The following is a 6,019-nucleotide window of genomic DNA, read 5'->3' on the forward strand; positions in this document are numbered from 1 at the left end:
GCCTGTGCTCTAGAGTTCATGAGCCACAACTGCTGAGCCCGTGTGCCACAACTACTGAAGCCCGTGTGCCTAGAGCCTGTGCTCTGCAACAAGAGAAGCCACCCACCGCAATGAGAAGCCCGTGCACTGCAACTAAGAGTAGCCCCCGCTTGCTGCAACTAGAGAAAGCCCGCATGCTGCAACGAAGACCCAATGCAGGCAAAAATAAATTAAAAAAAAAGTCCAATCCCTTTGTTTTCTACTACAACCCTCCTCCCCCTCCCCCAGGAGCCTGGGGACACTAGGGTCCAGGAAGATGGGTAGGACAGGAGAGAAGGGCGATGGGAAAGGGACTTAGACCTAAGGTGGTGGCAGTGATTCGTGCGGTCTGAGATGTGTTAGGGGGTGTTTAAAACAAAGAATCATTTCATTTACTCCACAGTTGTTCCCAGGGGTGGCCTTAGCCGCAAAGGAACTTTAGGGCAGGGTAGGGAAAAAAAGAGGAGGGGGCATTGTCTGTGGATAAATACATTTCTAAAAATACTACGATTAAAAACAAAAAAAGATTAAAAAGGTTTCTCTTCTGCAGGACTTTTCAAGAGTCTTTCATATGCAGACATGCATTGTGACTCTCCTAAGGAGGCCACAAAATCCTCTTTCCTGTTTTGTGGGAAGAGTATCCGAAAGACACAGAGATGCTGTTAGTGGGGCAGGGAGTCTCCAGCTTGGATGATCCCATTAGGTGTGGGAATTATTATGGGCCGCACACTTTGGGGCTGACTAACGGGCCAAGAGGAAAGGAGGCAGCCAGTAGCTGGGAAGGGGGGCTGAGCGATTTCTCAGGATGGGAGGTGGCCAACTGTAAGCCCCCAAGGCTGAATGCCAGAGTAGAGGCTGTGTGTCTGCTACATAACATGCTCAAGCCGACCTCCACACACATGTAACAATGACTGCCTTTGTCAACATCCTGGCAATTCCTAATCTTAATGTCCTCTCTCTGTATTTGAAGGGGTGTGTTTTCAAAGACCACATGGATTCAGGGTGTGCTGAGCTGTCAGTTCTTCAAGGCCATAGTGCTTCTTCTGTGTCTCTAGGTAATACAAACTATTAGAAATGTTGCAGTAAGCACCACTGAGTGCAGGAGTGTTCAAATGGATTGTGACCATTAGTGGTCATCAACTCAATTTAATGGGTCACAACCAGCATTTTAAAAAACAGGATAGACTCTGATGCCCAGATCCAAGAGGTAGATTGCTGTGTATAGAAGGAAGTTAATCTCCTGTCTTCTGCAGCACACAAGCTGCTATTTTTATCTTCAACATAACACACTCTGGTATCAGTATTGGGAAAATATTTGGCTGATGTAGATATGATCTGAGTGGTAATATCCTTTATTTGGTATTGCCCAGAGCAGATCATATCACAATAATAAGTAAGGTGGGGACTTCCCTGGTGGTGCAGTGGTTAAGAATCTGCCTGCCAATGCAGGGGACACGGGTTCAATCCCTGGTCCAGGAAGATCCCACATGCCGTGGAGCAACTAAGCCCGTGAGCCACAACTACTGAAGCCCGCGCGCCTGGAGCCCGTGCTCCGCAACAAGAGAAGCCACCGCGATGAGAAGCCCACGCTCCGCAATGAAGAGTAGCCCCTGCTCACCGCAGCTAGAGAAAGCCTGTGCGCAGCAATGAAGACCCAACGCAGCCAAAAAAAATAAAGTAAGTAATGTGCATGTTACCACATTATGTTCAAATTTCACAACTGTGTATAGCAAGGCTGCAGCAAACAAACTTCTCAAATATTAGCAACAGTTTAGAGAAGGATTAAGGAAGAACAGGAGTCTCTGAGCAGAAGGAAAGGAACAGAAAGAGCAGAGAAGAAGTGTTTGGCATCAGCCAATATTTTCTAAACCGGTAATTAGTTGTCTGAGATTGGGAAGTGGGGCGGGAGCTCAGGCAGGGGATGGGAAATATATCAAGAAACACTTTAGCCTTAAAAAAAATCTTAACTCCTGAGTCATGGAAATATTAAAGGAATTTACAAATCAAAAAAAAAAAACAGGATAGAAAAGTCACAGAGCATCACATGTAATATTATAAGTATTGTTTTGTGGAACTTTTAATCTGTATGCATTTGTTCAGATTATATATGTGTGTGTGTGTGTCTGGATTGCTGCATATTTATACTTTATTGTGGCTTATCGTTAAAAAAGTTTGAAAGTCACTAATCTGGAACATGCATGGTTCTTTTTTTTTTTTTTGCGGTACGTGGGCCTCTCACTGCTGTGGCCTCTTCCACTGCAGAGCACAGGCTCCGGACACGCAGGCTCAGCGGCCATGGCTCACGGGCCCAGCCGCTCCGCGGCATGTGGGATCTTCCCGGACCGGGGCACGAACCCGCGTCCCCTGCATCGGCAGGCAGACTCTCAACCACTGCGCCACCAGGGAAGCCCCTGAGCACCTTTTCATATGTACTATATTTGCTTTCTCTCTCTCTCCATATTGTTATCATTTCTCACGAACAGTTTGAGTTAGTTGTAAACATCATGACCCTTTACTCCTACATACCTAAGTGTGTATTTCCTAAGAGCAAGGACTTTCTCTTATCCATGATGCCATTATTACAATCAGGATCTTTATCATCGGTAGAATACTATTATTTAAAATATACTCTATACTGAAATTTCAACAGTTGTCAAAATGATGTTTTAGGCAGTCCTTGTTTTTCCTATGGGTGGAAAGTGAGGTTCCTAGTTCGTGGCTTGTACTCATTTGATCACAGTACTCAGAATTCTTAATTCGTTGGTTGATTTTAATGTTTCAAAATGAATTCGTTCTCTGAATGTCTTACTTTTCAAATGTGAGAACAAGATGAGGTCAGAAATGTTGTTTGCTCAAACTGTATGTTGTGGCCATGGTAACTGAGTGAGGCTCGTGAGAACCCTGGAGGTGAGATCTCTGCATTGGGTAACCATGGGAGTCCACAGCAGACCTGCAGCCTGTGTTACGGAGGAACAAGGTGCCACCTTGGGAGGAATGTCCTTCCTTTCATTTGGAGTGGGTTCCTGAGAGTCAGCTGCAAAATGCTGCTCCAGGTCTGCCTGGGTAGTTAGATGGTGAGCTTTTTACTGAACATTTGTTTGGCTTAAAGTTTCTGAACAAGTATCAACACTGAAGTAGCCTCCGGGGAGACAGATTTTTATAGAGCTACCCAGCCCAGTAGAATTCTGGGAACGTGAGAGTTACTTTCCAAACAGATCCAGAGTTGCCTGGAATGAGTTCCCAGTCAATTGTGGCCATTATGAGTTCTCATGAGAGAAAGGGGAGTGGAGAGTTCCCAGTTGTGAGTTCACTAAGTTTCTCACCCCATCATTGGCTGTTTAGTACCTTGGGAAATGTTAAGGTACTATGGATTCTGCTAAGCAAATCTTTGTACCCGTCAGGATGGACCACATTATGCTGTGGTAACAAACAACCACCAAACTTCAGTGGCTGACTGAGGGTTATTTCTTGCTCATGCTATATGTCCAACATGGACTTATTAGGGGGGCCCTGTGCATTGTAGCCACTCAGGGACCAAGGCTGAAGAAGGATCTGCCATTTGAGGACATTGTTATCCAAACATGGGCTCTAGGGTTTGCTGCAACAGAGAAAGCAAGCTTGGGAGAATCATCACTCTTAAATGCTTCCACCCAGATGTGACACATGTTGCTTCTCGTATTTTACTGGCCAAAAATGTCACACAGGGACTCCCCTGGTGGTCCAGCGGCTAGGACTCCATGTTCCCAATGCAGGGGGCCCAGGTTCAATCCCTGGTCAGGGAACTAGATCCCACATGCCGCAACTAAGAGTTCGCATGCCGCAACTAAAGATCCCGCATGCAACGAAGATCCTGCACACCGCAACTAAGACCCGGTGCAGCCAAATATATAAATAAATATTTAAAAAAATGTCACATGGCCACACTTCACCAAGGCAGGGCAGTATGGTCTCCCCATGTGCCCAGGAGGAGGGGGAGAACTGGGAATATTGGTGAACACTGGCAATGTTCCAAAGCACTAGAGGCTCCAGGCAGGTCACCTGATAGAACCAAGCCTGGACTGCTCAGAACTGTAAGAAGACATAGAGGCTTGCGGGGGCAACCTGGTGAGCGAGCCACTAGCCCCAGCCTTTCTCTCCTCCCAGCACCCCAACTAGGCTTTGAAGACAGTATTTGCTTTAGCCAATAGGAATGCTGTGGCCTCACTGTATTGGTTCTTTCAGGAAAGGGGAGAGAAAATGTAGAGACAAAAGGTTCATATTTTCCCCTTTGTTTTCCATGCAAAGACTCAACTTGCAGTATTAAAATCTCCGGAAGCTTGATCTTTGGAAAATTCCCTCTCAGAAAGCTCCCTGGCTGTTTTGAAGAGGTCTCCCTGTGGTGGTTTCACAAGGATGGTCAACAGCCCTCCGGTCCACCCACCTTTGTCAGGCCACCACAGTGTTACCTTCTGGAGGACACCGTCTGCTGGGCCCAGCTGTCCTGGGCTGTTGCTTCCCTCTGCCATCTTTACCTCAACCTCAAGGGAGGGGACCCTACTCTCTTTTCTGATCCTCTGGCCCTAGGACAGCTTATGCCCTCCCGCTAAGTCCCTCACAGCACAGAAGATTGCAGCAGCTGAGAAGTGAAGGAGACCTGATGTGACTGTGCCCTCAAGGGCCCCTGCGTCTTGGCCGGCTTAACTCCCTCCCCGACCCGCATGCTGGAAACACCCAGGCCTCCCTGTTTCTGAGACCAAACTCCCAGGGAGCTTTTTTCTTGTCTCCCAGGGTGGGGTCCATCAGAACCGAAGGGGCCAGTCAAGTCCGATCCTCAGCCTGTGTGCCTGCTTGCTGGCCGGTCCCTTCCTCCCCCCAGCTCCATGGGGTCAGAAAACTGCTGCTCAGAGCTCCAAATGAACAAATAGTTCTGGACACACCAGTTAGCCTCAAGTTGCACAAAGTAAAGTAACATTTCTCTCCAAAGAGCACCAGCATCTGGGAGACTGGGAGACACAGCTCAGAAAAAAATACAGCAATCTCCCTCCTTTTAAAGTGTTACATGTATGGGGACTTCCCTGGTGGTCCAGTGGGAAAGAATCCGCCTTCCAATGCAGGGGACGTGGGTTCAATCCCTGGTCGGGGAACTAAGATCCCACGTGCTGTGGGGCAACTAAGCCCGCGCATCACCAGTACTGAGCTCACGCGCCTCAACTAGAGAGAGAAAAACCCGCACTCCACAACTAGAGAGAAGCCCGCACGCCGCAACGAAAGATCCCACGTGCCTCAATGAAGATCCCGCGTGCCGCAACTAAGACCCGACACAGCCAAATAAATATTTTTTTTAAAAAAAGTGTTACATGTGTGACCAAAGTTTCTTTAATCTTGTAAGATACTCCCTTTTTCTGTTATCAAACAGGACTCTTCACTTCCCCCTCTGAGACTGTGTTCAGGTTTCCCCCAAGAACGAGGAGTAGGTCCTGCCTTTCTGTTTGCACTGGGCCCCATGTCTTCACAGAGTAGAGGACTCTTTCCTAGAGGCCCACCCAAGTCTCCACCCCAGGGAGCAGAAACTGCTTGTGACAGTAGGTAAGTGTTTTGGGTTCCAGAAGTCCGAGAGTCTCATCTCCATCCTGTTCATTGTGTTGGCTGGGATGTGTCTCTGCACCTACTGGTTCTCCTGGGTGATGTATGTGGGGCTTTTGCAGCCAGTGTGGTCAAGAAAGGCCAAAGGGGACAGGAGTCAGGCCAGGGGAGGTGGTATTTTCATGTTTTAAACATCAGGAACAACTAGATCTCTGCTCCCTGCCCTCTACACACACATGCACTCACAGGGGCTGAGCTCATTGGAGGAGTCACGAGCAACCCCTCGTCTTAGAGCTCTTTGGCATCTGTCTAGCTGTGGCCTGGGGTGCAAAGCTGGAGCGAAACATGGCCCCTCCATGGTGAGCCTGGCCAACTTCAGTTGCTGAATCAATGTTGCTTATATTCCTTCTATTTGTGTTCCAGGCACAGAAAATTCAGA

This window comes from Phocoena sinus, chromosome X, assembly GCF_008692025.1.
Source record: "Phocoena sinus isolate mPhoSin1 chromosome X, mPhoSin1.pri, whole genome shotgun sequence".
Taxonomy (NCBI): domain Eukaryota; kingdom Metazoa; phylum Chordata; class Mammalia; order Artiodactyla; family Phocoenidae; genus Phocoena; species Phocoena sinus.